This window comes from Leuciscus leuciscus, assembly GCF_965113295.1.
Source record: "Leuciscus leuciscus genome assembly, chromosome: 17".
NCBI classification, from domain to species: domain Eukaryota; kingdom Metazoa; phylum Chordata; class Actinopteri; order Cypriniformes; family Leuciscidae; genus Leuciscus; species Leuciscus leuciscus.
Window position 1 is genome coordinate 39,797,828 of NC_138741.1, and position 17,348 is coordinate 39,815,175.

Sequence of the window (17,348 nt, forward strand, 5' to 3'; positions counted from 1 at the left end):
ATCTTAACATCAGTTTCCCCTGCTTGCAGCCCATATTGGCATAACCCATGGCGATTTAGCCCGCTTTTATAATTTTATACAGCTCTCTGGACGTTATTTTGGTTCGCCCATGCGTTTATGTAGAAGTGGCCAGTTGAACGATGGACAGTGCTTAACCTGCACCTTACCTCAGGTGGGTGTATGGACGTTCGTTTCCCCTAACCCTAACCCTAACCCAAAAAGGGGGACCAGAGGGTGTGTGCCAATTACAGGGGTATCACAATTCTCAGCCTCCCTGGTAAAGTCTACTCCAAGGTGCTGGAAAGGAGGGTTCGGCCGATAGTCGAACCTCGGGTTGAAGAAGAACAATGCGGATTCCGTCCTGGTCGTGGAACAACGGACCAGCTTTTCACTCTCGCAAGGATCCTGGAGGGAGCCTGGGAGTATGCCCAACCTGTCTACATGTGTTTTGTGGATCTGGAGAAGGCGTATGACCGGGTCCCCTGGGAGATACTGTGGGAGGTGCTGCGGGAGTATGGGGTGAGGGGGTCTCTTCTCGGGGCCATCCAATCTCTGTATGACCAAAGCGTAAGCTGTGTCCGGGTTCTCGGCAGTAAGTCGGACTCGTTTCAGGTGAGGGTTGGCCTCCGCCAGGGTTGCGCTTTGTCACCAATCCTGTTTGTAATATTTATGGACAGGATATCAAGGCGTAGTCGGGGTGGGGAGGGGTTGCGGTTCGGTGGGCTGGGGATCTCATCTCTGCTCTTTGCAGATGATGTGGTCCTGATGGCATCATCGGCCTGCGACCTTCAGCACTCACTGAATCGGTTCGCAGCCGAGTGTGAAGCGGCCGGGATGAGGATCAGCACCTCTAAATCTGAGGCCATGGTTCTCAGCAGGAAATCGATGGAGTGCCTACTCCAGGTAGGGAATGAGTCCTTACCCCAAGTGAAAGAGTTCAAATACCTTGGGGTCTTGTTCGCGAGTGAGGGGACAATGGAGCGGGAGTTTGGTATGAGAATCGGTGCAGCGGGTGTGGTATTACATTCAATTTATCGCACCGTTGTGACGAAAAGAGAGCTGAGTCAGAAGGCAAAGCTCTCGATCTACCGGTCAGTTTTCGTTTCTACCCTCACCTATGGTCATGAAGGATGGGTCATGACTGAAAGAACGAGATCCAGGGTACAAGCGGCTGAAATGGGTTTCCTCAGGAGGGTGGCTGGCATCTCCCTTAGAGATAGGGTGAGAAGCTCAGTCATCCGTGAGGAGCTCGGAGTAGAGCCACTACTCATTTGCGTCGAAAGGAGCCAGTTGAGGTGGTTTGGGCATCTGGTAAGGATGCCCCCTGGGCGCCTCCCTAGGGAGGTGTTATAGGCACGTCCAGCTGGGAGGAGGCCTTGGGGAAGACCCAGGACTAGGTGGAGGGATTATATCTCCAACCTAGCCTGGGAACGCCTCGGGATCCCCCAGTCGGAGCTGGTTAATGTGGCTCGGGAAAGGGAAGTTTGGGGTCCCTTGCTGGAGCTGCTGCCCCCGCGACCCGACCCCGGATAAGCGGACGAAGATGGATGGACAAAGAGACATATGAAAGTGCAGGTTCAAGAATAATTTTTTTTTATCCGAGGTGTAGTCGGAAGAGATGTGTTTTTAGCCTTCGGCGGAAGATGTGTAGGCTTTCGGCCATCCTGATGTCGATAGGGAGCTTGTTCCACCATTTGGGAGCCAGGACAGTGTGATCGCAACAGTCGGGATTTCGTTGAGTGATTAGTTCTCCCTCGCTGTGATGGGGCAGCAAGCAGTTTGGCTGATGCAGAGCGAAGTGGGCGGGTTGGGGTATATGGTTTGACCATGTCCTGGATGTAAGCTGGGGCTGATCCGTTCGTGGCCCTGTATGTAAGTACTAGTGTCTTGAAGCGGATGCGGGCAGCAATTGGTAACCAGTGAAGAGAGCGGAGGAGCGTTGTAGTGTGAGAGAACTTGGGGAGGTTGAAGACAAGTCGAGCTGCTGCGTTCTGAATGAGCTGCAGGGGCCGGATGGCACATGCAGGCAGACCAATCAGGAGGGAGTTGCAGTAGTCTAGACGTGATCTGACTAGAGCCTGAACCATAACCTGAGCCGCCTTCTGCGTTAGAAGGGGACGTATCCTTCTGATGTTATGCAACATGCATCTGCACGATCGGGTAGTTGCAGCAATGTTGGCAGTGAAGGAGAGTTGGTCGTCAAGTGTCACACCCAAGTTTCTAGCAGTCTGGGTTATTATTATTATTATTAATAATACCATCTGTTCACATAATAACTAGCAGCAACACGTGTTTGTAATTATTCCTATTAATGAAGTTATTTCTGTTTAGTGAACATCAAGTGTGAAGTGAAGCAGAGAACAGTGGTACCAGATGGTGACAGTTTCCAACGGTTTCATTTAGTTGCAATAATTAAGAAAAGCATACAGTTCATGAGAAGGTTGTATATTTAAAGTGCAGCATACTGTATGTAAAATGTTTAGTTTTTTTATCACAATCAAATTATTCAACACCAGCCCAGCATTTGTTTACTTTATATAACAGTTTGCTAAACCCCTCCCACAAACATTATTATCCAGTCATAGCTCGGCAACTGTAACAAGTCACAACCTTATACACAGGGCTGTTCAATTCCGGATTTTTTGGAATCGATTCCGATTCCGATTCCTGTTTCTGGAATCGAAAGAATCGATTCCTCACTGTTATTTTCGATTCTTTTTTTTTTAAATACCAACGCCGTTTCTAACATTGTCGCGTCTTACACAGGGAGAAACTCTCTACACCGGGCGTGACAAAGCGACCGTTGCAAATCCATTTGTCCTTCCTATTAGACGTATTGCGAGTGCTGCTTGGTCATAAATAGAATGAGGCATTTACTTCTGGGATTTGTCACGTCGTGCTTCCTGCGTCAGGTGTAGACAGTAGACACAGTGTAAAGACTAGGAATATGTTCACCATATACATATAACCTAACCCTACACACACACACACACGTACTGTATACATGCACTTATGTATGTGGATAGATGGATAGATTTTTATTTATTTGTGGTACATATATTTCATCCAGCATCATAAAACTATAGCTAAAATTCCTGTTAAATTCTAAAAGCATTTTGTTCAGGAACAGACTCATGCACACTTTACACATACAAACTTTTTAGGCCTGTAGTTTACACCTCTAAACTTTTTTTTAGGGCCTTTACATATATAAACTTTTTTTACACGCACACCAGCAAACTAACACCGTTTTTACGGCGACACAAATAAAGCACGAAAAGAGCTCTTTTCTGTCTGTGTCATATGTAGGTCACGTGCCCACTATAATGTTCGCACCGTCTATGGTTCGCACCCCTACACACAAGCACCGTTCCCACAGTAACCACTCCTCCAGGTCACGCTGCGAATGCAATAAATGTAACGTTAGGTCGCGTGCCCACTATAAAGTGCGCACCACTACACACAAGCACTGTTCCCACAGTATCAAGTTTTCGTAAAAAAAGTTAAATACCTTGGAGGCATTCTTCTTCACGTGAGTGTGATCGATTGTTGTTGTCGATTGATTTAATAAATCAGATTTATTCTTCTTGTCCTAAACTACAACGAGTAAGATCCAACCCCGCCCAGCAACCAATTCTAATGATTTCATTGGGTCAGTCATTGCGCTGATTGCCTACACAATGCTGAAATAATCATCCTACCCTAAACCATACTGTGTCACGACTGGATCCATTTATTTAGTCTGAACTTTATTTCTTTACAGGTGACGTGATTGTGTTGACAAATGAAATCGGCTACAGGCCGCGGTTTGTGTTAAAAAAAAAATCTTAAAGAGGAGTCGATTCCCCTTAATGGAATCGACTCTCAATTCCCAACGCCTCGGAATCGAGGAATCGATTCTTTTTGGAATCGATTCTCAGCCCTACTTATACAGTCTATGGTCACAACACTTGCCAATGACAGGCACAGGTTAAACAACTTTCAAATGAGGGAATATTTTAGGATTCAAATTTAAAATTGCCAAGTAAACAACTTTAAATATTCTAAAACTAAATAATATTAATACATATCTGTTATTATAACTCCAAATATCCTCCAGCCATGGAGAGATTTTGAGACAACAGGCCCCTGGACGAACTTGTAAAACATCCTCTACCCCTTACATTTTGTGTCTTTGTGGTCATTTTGCTCTTCTTTTCACCATTGTGGTGCTTCAGAGGGCCAGAACTGACAACACTGCTTGTAGCCTATACTGCCATCTTGTGTATGAAGAGGGTAACTGATCATAATTATTTGGGCCATATCTGCAGCCTTAGAACAAGGTGTGAAGCTGCATGTCTTCTTGTGCTCTTAGGTCATTCATGGGAATAACCTTAAATAAGTAACTAGATAAGGAATACTGTCTGCAGGAGATAAGAGGGTTGTGGAGGTTATAAATCTGATACAGGCGCTGATTCTTTCTGGCCCTGTTTTTCATGCTCCCCGTTGGTCATAATTAGAAGACGTTTTATGCTGATTATAACTGTACATATATAATTTCTTCGTGTATTCTTGAACCTTCTTGTCAACTATACTGATTCTAAGTTAGGTTCCTTAAAATGCTGTGATGATATTAAAGGGTAACTAGCGTTCCTGGTTCAACCTTTCAACCTTTTTGTGTCTAAGTGACTGATGGGAACAACAATCTTTGGCATTGGTCCAGTATTAAGCAAGATCGCTGCAGTCGGCAGTGGTGAAACAAGCTACAATGTAAGTTAAAAGGGCAATTGCCCAGTCAAGTCAAGTCAAGTCATCTTCATTTATATAGCGCTTTTAACAATTTAGATTGTTTCAAAGCAGCTTTACAGAGATAAGCGTATAATTTAAGGTAACAGAGATTGTTTTGGCTTTATAGCGGTTCTTTAATAAAGATATTTTCCAGCTAAAGTTAGTTTTGATTGATTCGCTTCCGTCGCAACGATCATTTGTTATTAAATTAGGGGCCGCTAAGACGACACCATTCTCTCTACACAGACTTTAAACGTGTACCTGTGAGAAACGCTGATGGCGTTCACATGCGCATTAATAATTGGTTCTATAGTTATGTGTGTTTGAGTATATGTGCGCAGGTTTGTAATTCCCTACAAACCAAGCCTAAACAAAGTACTGGTGTTTCCTTATAAATTTTGATACAGAATTTTATTTTATTTGTCACTTCGGGGTAGATACGCAAATTGAATTTTCCCGATGACGCTATATCTGTAGAGTGGTAAAGGGATCCTCCATAGGGAGAGACTAGTTGGCACTTCAGCACTGCGTTGTCATCGGGTCCAGGCGAAGGTCCTTCGTCAGATCTGGATACGGCCTGGATCCGGCAGGCTGCGGGAAAACCTCGGGATAAACAAAGACACTAAAATTAGCGTAGATGCCATTCTTCTCATGATGTAACGAGTACATCAGGATTTATGGGAAGTGTTCCCGGTTCCAGCTGATCTAATCTATGCAGCCTAACATTGAATTAAAGAAGTCTATAATGTATTATGTGAATGCTAGGTCAAAGAGATGTGTCTTTAGTCTAGCTTTGAAATGACAGAGTGTGTCTGCTTCCCGGACAATGGTAGGAAGGCTGTTCAAGAAGTTTTGGTGCTAAATAGGAATAGGATCTACCACCAGCAGTCGATTTTGATATTCTAGGTTTTATGTATTATGTATATATCCTTTACAAAAAATAGCCGAAAAGTCGGAAGTTGGACAGAAGTACAAAGAGCTGCCAACTCTCACGAATTCACTGTGAGACTCACGCAATTGACACTTTTCACACGCTCTCACGACACACATCCATTTTCTCACGCACAGAAAAATCACGAAGCAAAGAGGACACTGAGACCGACAGACTAGACAGAGCAGGATACTTTATGATATAAAAGAATCTCAACTCTCAGATTCTGTCAATTTTATTACGAAATGCAAACAATAAATGTAAATGTTACGTGACAGATCCCTAGCGCACGTGAACCGATCATCTCTACTAGCTAATAGTAAAAAAACACGAACACTGTTGAGAGATACAACTTACCGAAATGTATATCCCTCATACATAATATCGATCAATCAGTGTTTTTTATCAGCGTGAAGAGGTCAATAACATAGCTGGAGAACAATATTTTTACTTATATCATTAAATACAGTTGTTATTATAATTTTAAAAAACGCATTATATTTAATTTGAGTTATTTTTAACCTTAAATAATACTGCCAGCTGATAGGGCTCTCTGTGTGTTTAGAGCATTAGGTGAGTTGTTTTTTTCTTGAGAAAAATTAACGCCTATCTTGAGTACCTAATATTTATCCAAATGAGTCAATATTAAATCAAATCACAATAATTGAATTGAATTGAAATAATAAAAAAGCGTAGCTTACCAGAAATTGTACCATGCACCATAAAATGTACATATAATTTTACACTTATGCTATGCCTGAAATGGGCACTTTTTGTGACAGCAACCCTATCATTTTTTATCAAAGATGTGGCTTAACTTCAGAATTTGAATTAAAATCAGTATTCTTATGATTGCTCTGAACATTTCTGACTAAGTTCAACAAACATTAAATTACTTATTCATAAACTTAAAAAAATAATTAATAAAAATGTAGGTGTGACGGGGTTGAGACTAGGGTAACAGGGTTGAAGATGGTAACGGGGCTGAAGAGACAAATACAGCTAAACATATACGTAGTTGTTTTTTACTCAAATTCACTGTAAGATTTTCTATAAACGCAAGTTACAAATACCCTGGGGGCTAAGCCCCCCCGTCTTCCAATCCTAGTGACGTCCCTGGGTCTAACATATTTTTAACACGGAGTGGGCTTTGCAGCCTTGGCTAAATGTAATTTACACGAGACTAGACAATGATCTGAGATGTCATCGCTCTGCTTCATGTGATAATATTAGATCTAGAGTATGATTACGACGATGAGTAGGTCCTGACACATGTTGTCTAACTCCAATAGAGTTTACAATGTCTTTAAATGCCAATTCCAATGCATCTTTTTCATTATCTATGTGTATATTAAAATCACCAACAATTAGTACTTTATCTGCAGGCAATATTAATTCTGATAGAAAGTCCGCAAATTCTTTGATAAAGTCTGTATGGTGCCCTGGTGGCCTGTATACAGTAGCCAGCACAAATCTCAAATGTGATTTATCGTTTATACTATATATTTTTACATTAAGCACCAACACTTCAAAAGAAGTATATTTAAAATTTGATTTCTTAGTGGTTTTGAAAATATTACTATAGATTACAGCAACACCTCCCCCTTTGCGTTTCAGACGAGGTTCATGTTTATAACAGTAATCTTGCGGGGTGGACTCATTTAAAGTAATGTAATCGTTTGGTTTTAGCCAGGTTTCTGTCAAACACAGCACATCTAGATTATTATCTGAAATCATATCATAAACAATGAGTGCTTTTGAAGTAAGCGATCGAATATTCAGCAACCCAAGCTTTAGCATTTGCTCATCTGTATTATATCTGTTTTTTATTTATTGAACATCAATTACATTTTTAGCCTTAGATTGGTTTGAACGTTTTTTGGATTTCCAAATTCTGGGAACAGACACAGTCTCTATGTGATGATATCTAGGTGAAAGAGGCTCTATGTGATGGGATTTATCTGACCTTGGTGACGTGAGACAGCTAGCAGACAGTCGGTTTAGCCAGTCTGTCTGCTTCCTGACCTGAGCCCCAGATTGTCATGTTTGAGCTCTAAGACTATGAGCCATATTACTAGAGAGAAGAGCAGCACCATCCCAGGACGGATGAATACCATCTCTTTTCAACAGGTCAGGTTTGCCCCAAAAACTTTTCCAATTGTCTATGAATTCTATATTATTTTTTTATATACCAGCCCAGCTGGTATTTACCTTCACAAAAGTGCTAGTTTTGCCACTGAAAGGCTCAGATTATTATTATTCTAAGTGACACAATTATGGAAAGGATCCCTACAGAGATAGACCTTTAAAAACCTCTTTGAGACCTTTATGTTTAACCAGAAAAAGCTCTGAAGTTGCTAGCGCTAAACCCACCAGACTCCATTTAAAGGGATACTTCAGCTCTGGGAAGATGAATGTGTATTTAAAATAGGTCATTTAAGTAGAAGAAATGTGAAGAAATTTTTGAATTTGGAGCTTTCTAGACTGAGAAAAGCCAGAAAATGTATTTTTGGCTTATGTGGATGAAAGACAACAACTCCCAGTATGCACTTGCTTCGCTGCCCTAGGAGACCACTCCTACCGGTAAGAGAGCGCAGTTGAACAACAAGGCTATTAGGTTAGCCTACGTGATAAGTTTGCCAGGGATTTAGAGATCGCACAAAATGTCTGGGATTCGGCTTTTGCGTTCTACAGTCGCCATTCATTATGTTTACTGTGGCGAGCAGGATGAGGCTGAGGGGCGCGGGAGAACGGCGCGAGGCCGGTGGCGTGATTACTGAGACGCACGGGTCTCGTATCTCTCACGGAGGAGCGGGAAGTTTCTTAGCAATGTTAAAACGCACATCAACCGATTACTTGTTTAGCGTTCATGTAAACACTACATTCAGATTCACCAATCGGAATGAATTCAGTTAGATTGAAACAAAAGGTGTGCATGTAAACAGTGAATGGCGACCGCAGAACGCAAAAGCTGAATCCCGGACATTTTGAACGATCTCGCCCGCCGGACATGTCCGGGAAAAGGAGGATGGTAACCCCTACTTACTCAGCTTTCTCCTACTATTCAGCTTTCTCCACAGAACAAGAGCCTGTTAGCTTAGCTTCACTGTGTACATTCTGTGAGTGAGATCCCTCTATGGATGGACTGAAAACATGCGGGACAGCCCCTCCTACTGGCTGTAGTCTTTAGCCTCTGGCCGTAGTCTCTAGCCTCTGGCCAGAAAATCCTCAGATGACGCAAAATTACGATTTTTGCGTCATCGGAGGATTTTTTCCAGACAAAAAATACATAAATCTCTCCTCTCAGGGGGATATGAGGGTGGAAAGCACGGTAATTCGAAAATACTACAGGTTTTCTACTAATACAAAGCTTAATGCTAAATCCTGAAGTATCCCTTTAAAAAAGCAATACTTTTAGCATGTATAGAGCCAACATATTTTCACAGTAAACTGTGTGTTTATTTCAACCAAAACTACAGTTGTGATGGTTGGAAAAGTGGAAAGGCGACCCAAAAACGGCTTTTAATAGTTTTATTTTCTTTCTGTCGACTTTGAATGAAGTGTGTTTTACGATGCTAAAATTACTGTTTATTTACATGAAGTCTGGTAGGTTTAGCAAACACTATTTTAGAGCGTATTTTACTCTTGAACAGAAAGGTGGACCTCCTTAAAAATCCTGTTGTTGTCAGACACTAATACTAATCTGAGTCTGTCAGCAGCAAAACGAGCACTTTAGTGAAGGTAAAGCTTGTTTTCTGTCGACTGCAGCAATCTTGCAAAAATGTCAAGTATAAGATTGAGTTATATTAACTGTCGCAACCTGACATTCAATACTAATAGAAAACGTGGATTCAGGGCAACTGATACCAAACTGTCTGCCTTTAAAAAAAACAAGTACAAGGGTTTACTTCATCTCCTTTTTTTAAGGTGAGAAGAATCTACAAAATCAAATAATTTGTTTGTCTGGAGAAAGCTGTTCATGCCTTCATATCATCCAGCTGTATTACTGTAACTCTATATTCTGCATGGAATGGAAATTCAGAAACACAAGTAGTTATTCTTTCTTCCATTTTACAGTTCAAGCTGTGGTCAACAGCAATTGGCTTTGCCCACATATGTGAGCTTAGCTTCTAGTTAAACAAAATTGAACTTTTGGCATACGCCGGCTCCACTCTGCTAACCCTGGACATCCCAGCAAATTCCTCGCACTACACCACATTTACATTTACATTTACATTTACATTTAGTCATTTAGCAGACGCCCTTATCCAAAGCGACTTACAAATTAGGACTAAGTTCAGCGAGTCATCATAAAGAGGCAAAAGCAACAACAACGCAGGAAGTGCTCAAAATACGAAGTTCAGGTATTATTCAGAGTAGCATAAGCCTGATAAGTGATGTTTCAAAGGGAAAGGAATTTTTTTTTTTTTTTTTTTTTACTATAAGGTTAAGTGCTCACGGAAGAGATTGGTTTTCAGCTGTTTTTTGAATGTTGTCAGGGATTCTGCATTCCGGATGAGGGTGGGGAGAGCGTTCCACCAGCATGGAACTGTAAATGAGAATGTTCTGGAAAGTGATTTTGTGGCTTTCTGTGATGGAACCACGAGACGTCGCTCGTTGACCGATCGTAGGTGTCTGGTAGGGATGTAGACTCGTAGGAGTGAGTGAAAGTAGGAGGGAGCTGAGCCTGTGATAGTTCTGTAAGCAAGCGTCAGTGCCTTGAACTTGATGCGAGCAGCGAGAGGTAGCCAGTGTAGAGAGATGAACAGAGGAGTGACGTGGGCCCTCTTGGGCTCGTTGAAGACAAGACGAGCTGCAGCATTCTGGATGAAAAAAACCAATAATGAAGAGGCGCTTAATGTGAATACGCCCACATGGAACTAGTAAACATGAAATACACACACATCCATTCAAATTAAGCATACTGTGATTCAAGATAATTGAAACAAAAAGAAACAAATTCTAGATGATATTACCGGATAATTTAAGGTTGTGTTGGCCAGAATGAGTTAACCTGTAGCCTACTTATCTGGAATAATAAAACAACAGCATTAGTGTACTTGCAGTAGAAAGGTGTGTGTGATCCTCTGAGGCTGGTCTGTGGTTTCTGTCTTTATATTTGTCTCTGAGGGACAAACTCCACCTTATATTTATTTATTGCAAGAAGGAGGTGCAAAAAAAGAAGCAGGCTGATTTTTAGACTGATGTTTTAAATGTGCAGGACAAAGTCTGCAGCCATGCCAACTGCTCTGTGAGGCTGTAGGACTCTTTTGAGCTAAATGCTAACCTCATCATGCTAACATGCTCACAATGGCAATGCTAATATTTTAGCGTGTTAACGTACTAAAATTAACTATTATCAGTAAACACAAAGTACAGCTTTGGCTGATGGGACAATCAATAGTTCTGCAGGTATTTCAGTCAAATGTATTTGTCACGTGAAATCACATGAAATAAAAATTCTGTGAAATGTAATCCTGTCAATTCCTCCAATTTATGCATTAATAATAATATAGGGTGAATACTGGTGAAGTCGGACACTTTCCAAACATTTACCTTCTGCGTAATTTTTAATTATGATCCAAATGTCTTAGCCCCTCATATGGTACTATTCTGAATAGTTCAAGAGCTCTATATAGAAGAAACGAATAAAAAACACGATGGATGACTTAAAAAATACATTTACTTGGTAAACCTTTAATGGCAGACTGGGACACTTAGAAAACCTATTCAAGTGTTATTCATGTTTGGGTTTTTTTAGGTGCAGGTACAGCAGATATGCCCCTTCCAGCCCCTTCCTCACCTGTCCACAATATTTTCTATTGGGTTTAATTTACTTCATATACATTTTAATTTAAAAAAGAGAAACCCGGGCGCCCAGATAGCTCAGTTGGTAGAGCGGGCGTCCATGTATAGAGGGTTACTCCTCGACGCAGCGGGACCGGGTTCCATTCTCTCTCTCTCTCCCCTTCCGTATCTTCATCTGTCCTGTCAGAATAAAGGCCTAAAATGCCCCCCAAAAAATCTTAAAAATAAGATAATGAACATTTATTATAGGGTTATTTATTTCACAGTAGCTTAATTTCCTTTGTGCTTTGTGTACAGTAGGCTATGTCAGTCTACATTTAAATACAGCCAATGCAAGCGAATGGTTCCCTGTCTTCAATGAGGTCGTTCTCCTCGCCACATCTCATGGAACCAAAACTCTCAAACAATGCACATGATCCAATCCTCACTTATTAAAAGTCAATCTTTGTTAAAATATCTACTTAGTTAGCTAAATGTATGAGCAACAGATACAATTGGAACTCAATTCCTTTATTAGAATGACTTGAATGGCTGTCCCAGTTTAACAATACGCTATCAGTAGTGAAGTGCTGAAATATTTGTGGAATTACTTTTTGACCCAAAACCAGTCTTGAAACTGACACTGGCATACCTAATTCAGGAGTTTCTGCTGAATCAATCAGGCGTTAAACTGAACAAAGATTATAGTCCATAACCTAAATACTTGGGCTAAATCATTTCAAGAACACATATGGCAATATTATTTCATACAAGGTCTATAAATAAAACACATTATTTGCTCACCGATGGAGAAATTAAAACTGGGAAGAAGATTTTTTGCTAAGTGAAACTTAAATTTATAGGAAACTTATAACTGACCTGGAAATACCAACATTACCTGCAATAAACGGTGTGAGCCGATTAAAAATGGATGATTTAGGGTAGAAAGGAGCTAAAAAGAGACAAATATAATTGATGAAATACAAAGAGAACAAAACATTTCGACAAAATCAATTTATTTTCACATCTCAATCACATAACACAACACAACTTACGAGGCGCCGCCCCTTTGCTGGCGACTCTGCTACCACTGTGCGTCTGAACGTCCGTGTTTTATGTGTTTTGTGACTCCTCAGAAGTTTTTTTAATTCTGGATTATTAGTGTGAGTGATCCCTGATGACATGATTATGGTTTTATTCAACTATCGTACCGTTGTTTGCCTTCTGTGGCTGTGGACTTTGATTGTTTGGAAAGCCGCACAAACAACATTCCAGGTGGTGAGAGAACCCGGCCCGCCTCTTATAATGTACAGCCGGCAGGAGCTTCTTCAGCTGCGGGTTTCTAAACCAGGATTACTGGATCATGATGTCGATCTGACAGATATCAAGCTTAGGGCCAAAGGAAGGAAGAGAGGCTGCAGAGGAGGTGTTCGGGTTGGAAACCGTCGGCGGGGACATAAACCTGTTCTACCCTCGGTCATCATGGGGAATGTCCGCTCCCTTGTCAACAAGGCGGACGAGTTGACAGCTTGTATGAAGTTTGATCGCATGTTTCGGCAGACCAGTTTATTCTGTTTTTCTGAGACGTGGCTGTCCGACAGGATACCTGATTCTCACGTGGAGATGGAAGGTTTCGCACTATATATAGGGTGGACAGAGATCAAGCAAACACGGGTAAGAAGCAAGGTGGAGGTGTTTGTTTGTATGTGAACGATCGGTGGTGTCATACCCAACATGCTACGGTAAAAGAGAGAGTTTGTGATCCGAACATTGAGCTTATTGCAGTAAGTTGTCGACCTTACTACTTACCCAGGGAGTTTTCCCATGTCATTGTCATGGTGGTGTATATTCCCCCATCGGGTAATGGGAAATGTGCCACTGAGACTATTTCGAGAATCACGCATGACTTACAGCGCTCCTCTCCAGATGCGCTGGTTATCTTAAACGGGGATTTTAATCACTGCTCTCTCTCCACAACTCTGCCGTCTCTTAAACAAATGGTGACGTGTCCTACGAGGGGTGACAAAACTATTGACTTGTTCTATACGAACGTTAAGGATGGTTATGTTGATAAACTGCTTCCTCCACTGGGTAAATCGGACCATAATTTGATAACCTTGATGTCTAAATATAGTCCAGTGATACGGAAACAGCCGATAACGTCTAAGACTGTGCGCATCTGGTCAGAGGATGCCTGTGAAACATTAAGGGGGTGCTTTGAGTGCACAGACTGGACTGTGTTCTTTGATTTGGACAGTATTTCTGACAAAGTAACTTGTTATATTAATTATTGTGTTGAGTCTATGATCCCTTCTAAACTAATCAAAATTTTTCCCAATAACAAACCATGGGTCACCAGAGAAGTTAAGGCTGCTATAAATAAGAAGAAAGCTGCTTTTTACAGTGGTGATAAAGAAAGAATTAAAAACGCTCAAAGAGAGATGAAAGTCATTATCAGACAGGGTAAATTAAAGTATAAGGAAAGGTTGAAGGAAATATGTCCTGTAGCAACACAAGAGGACTATGGAATGGTATGAAGTCTATTACTGGATATGGGACCAGTAAACCCAGTTTATGTAATTTGGGTTTACAGGCTAACGATGCCAATACTTTTTTTGCAAGGTTTGATGAATTAGACTTTTCTTCACTTCATGAGAATGTCCTTTCTAATCTTAGGAAGAGCAGCTTTGAGGACTGTAGTCCAGCTATTATTCTTAACATTGAAGAGGTTCGTCAGCAGTTAAGGCGTATTAAACCAAATAAGGCAGCAGGCCCTGATGGTGTTCATCCACGTACCCTAAAAGTGTGTGCTGACCAGCTGTGCTCTGTCCTTCATTTATTGTTTTCTTTATCTTTGTCTTCTGCCAAAATCCCAGTTATGTGGAAAACATCCTGTCTTGTCCCTATTCCCAAAAAAGCTAAGGTGTCTAACAATCTTGCTAACCTGAGGCCTATAGCTCTGACATCGCAGATTATGAAGTGTTTCGAGAGGGTTGTATTGGATCATCTGACTAGGCATGTGTCTGCCTTTCAGGATCCTTTGCAATTTGCGTACAGGAAGGGTGTGGGGGTAGATGATGCACTACTATTTATGCTTCACAATATTTACAGTCATCTTGAAACTACTGCCAGATCATGTTTTTCGATTTTTCTAGTGCTTTTAATACTATACAGCCACATATTTTAGCTAATAAATTAATTGAGTTTAAATTGCATAATACAACCATTGCCTGGATTTTAGACTACCTTCTAGCACGACCACAGTTTGTTAGGATTGGTAACAAATATTCTGATACCATTTTAACTAATACTGGAGCACCCCAGGGTACAGTTTTATCCCCCTTTCTTTTTTCACTTTATACTGCTGATTATAGGCATAGTCAGCCATCTTGCTGGGTACAAAAATTCTCTGACGACACTGCTTTAGTGGGTCTACTTAATCAGGGTGATGATCTTGTTTATAGAAGAGAGGTTCAGTCTTTTTACAACTGGTGTGAATCAAACTTTTTGAAACTGAATGTAGGGAAGACTAAAGAACTTGTGATTGATTTCAGAAAGAAAAAAAGAGAAGGTCCTTCCAGTTACAATTAATGGTCAGTTGATCGAAATTGTGCAGTCATATACATTTTTAGGTGTCCATTTGGATGAAAAATTAAATTGGAAAGAGTGTTTGACGGGGGACAAGACGGGGGACAAAAATAGAATAAATAAGCTGATAAAGAGAGCTGGTTCAGTTATTGGTCTTAACCCAGATGTATTGGAGGTTATTGTGGAGAAGAGGATAAGTTCAAAATTAAAAAGTGTCCTGCTTTTTGAAGGCCATCCACTACACAATTTGTTTAAGGGATTCAGAAGCTCTTTCAGTAAGCGATTGGTTATGCCTCGGTGCTCGAGTGAGCGCATGAGAAGGTCTTTTGTTCCCGCAGCGATCAGATACTTCAACGAACATTGTTAATTACTAAATATTATCCTTGTTTTTTTTTGTTAGTTTTTTTATGGTGTTTGTATTTTTATACTTTTGAACTGTGATATTGAATTTTTTTTTAAATTGTGTCTCCTAATCAGGTTTTATTAGTCTTCTAATGCAGAATTATTTATTGTTTGTTAGTTGTGTATTGTGATGGCTGTATGGTTGGTGGCAAACCAGTTTCCCTACCGGGATTAATAAAGTTATTCAATTCAATTCAATAACTTTATGGATTTTTGCATGTCTTTTCTAATATTTAAGGTACAACTGGACAAGAAAAAACTGTTAAAGAAAAATACACAGAATGCATAATGGCTTAAAATTTAGGACAAATGTTATGTAAAACAATGTTTAATGTTCAAATCAATCAATCAATTATTTCTATATTTATCATTACCAATGCCATCTAAGAACAAAAGTTTGAACTCAACAAACTGCACACATTGAAGAGTTGTCATCTGCTGAATTTTGAACAGGATGAATTTTACAAATAGCAGCTTTAACCTACTAAAAGATACATCAAATCTTCAATTTGATTATGTAAAATAAACATCAATTGTGTTATCGTCTTTTTTACGAACCTCTTATAAGACAAAAAACGTACAGTAACCGCCAAACCCCAAAACCAAGTAATTAATCCTACTTCTTTAGTATATAATCAGAGTATATTCAAAGTACTAAATCGTTTCATCAATAAAAAAGAACAAACTCCAGCTGAAAGGGGTTATTAAATTGTGTGTGTCAGAAAAGAAGCATAATTGTTCACATTTTCAACACCATTTAGGTTATGTAGACATGACTTATGACATCCACGTCTATTAAGTTCTTAGCCATTAAAAAAAAAAACATTTTGCCATGAAATTTGGAGCATTCAATGAATTTATTCTTTTCAACTGAACAAAAAATTTATTTAATCAAGTGCCACCAGCTGGCAAAAAAAGCTTGTTAATAATAAAAAGTTAAGAGAGAATTCAAATCAGCATGCTTACCTAAAGTGTAACGGGTTGGCTACATTGCATTAGTAACGTACGCGGAGCGGACGTTCCAAAACTACGCTTCCACTATAATTAATGACACTGCCGACACCGTACAGAGTGCATTGTTTTTGTCCGTTGGCGACTCTTACAGTCAATGAAGTGAAGCTGCAAACATTACACAACGAATTGTTCTACAAGTCTATCGCACCACCACCTGTGGGAAGCATTGCTATTAATTAGCAATTTATAAAATAATTGATACATATTGTCACATGAGCCTTATGGGAATATTCTATCAATTATGCAATTAAGTAAGAACATATAAAAGCATATGCAAATTGATACAACCCTTAGTCTATGGCAATGGCAGCTTTGGCCTTATTAGAGGACCTTGCTAATGGCAGAATCCGAAGAGAACGAGTTTTTAGGGACCACAATGATTTTCTGGCCCAGGATGATGACTGCCAAACTCTCCCACTCATATTTTTTCCTTTTGTTATTAATTCCGGCGGACAAAGTTCCAAATAAAATATTTTTTCTCGTTTCTACCTCCGATAGTAGCACCTCCAATTCACTCTCTGTAAAGTTTCGTTTCTTGCCGCTTGCTTTAGCCATTTTCTAACTGCTTTCTTTTGACAAAGTGGACTCATTACCATATGTAACTTGATTTAATTAAGGGAGGAGACTGGGTGGGGTGTTGTGCTCGTGCATGTGCGCTCAATTTTACGTTAATTGGGATGTACAAAGAGAACATGCGTGGGATCCTTCGTACGCAATGTTTTAGTATGAATTCAACGCAAGCCTTTGTACATGAGGCCCCAGGGGTCTCATTTATAAACTTGGCGTACGCACAAAACGGGGCTGAAAATGGGTGTACGCGGCTTCCCACGCAAAGGTTGTTATTTATAAAAAGCAAACT

The 17,348-nt window shown here is 40.3% G+C and overlaps 1 protein-coding gene and 1 long non-coding RNA gene across 3 annotated transcripts in view; one reads left to right on the top strand and one right to left on the bottom strand.

Moving 5' to 3' along the window:
• Positions 1 to 10,520, bottom strand: part of LOC309479449 (putative inhibitor of apoptosis) — a 135,569-nt gene extending 125,049 nt beyond the window's left edge. For both annotated transcript variants that reach the window (XM_082143594.1, XM_082143593.1), the window contains exon 1: positions 9,913 to 10,520. The gene's annotated coding sequence lies outside the window, so the exon portion shown is untranslated. The remainder of the gene's footprint in view (positions 1 to 9,912) is intronic.
• Positions 10,521 to 13,736: 3,216 nt separating this feature from the next.
• Positions 13,737 to 16,370, top strand: LOC309479549. Its single transcript, XR_014199294.1, has 2 exons — positions 13,737 to 15,065; positions 15,171 to 16,370. It is a non-coding gene; the product is annotated as an uncharacterized lncRNA (long non-coding RNA).
• The last annotated feature ends 978 nt before the right edge of the window (positions 16,371 to 17,348 follow it).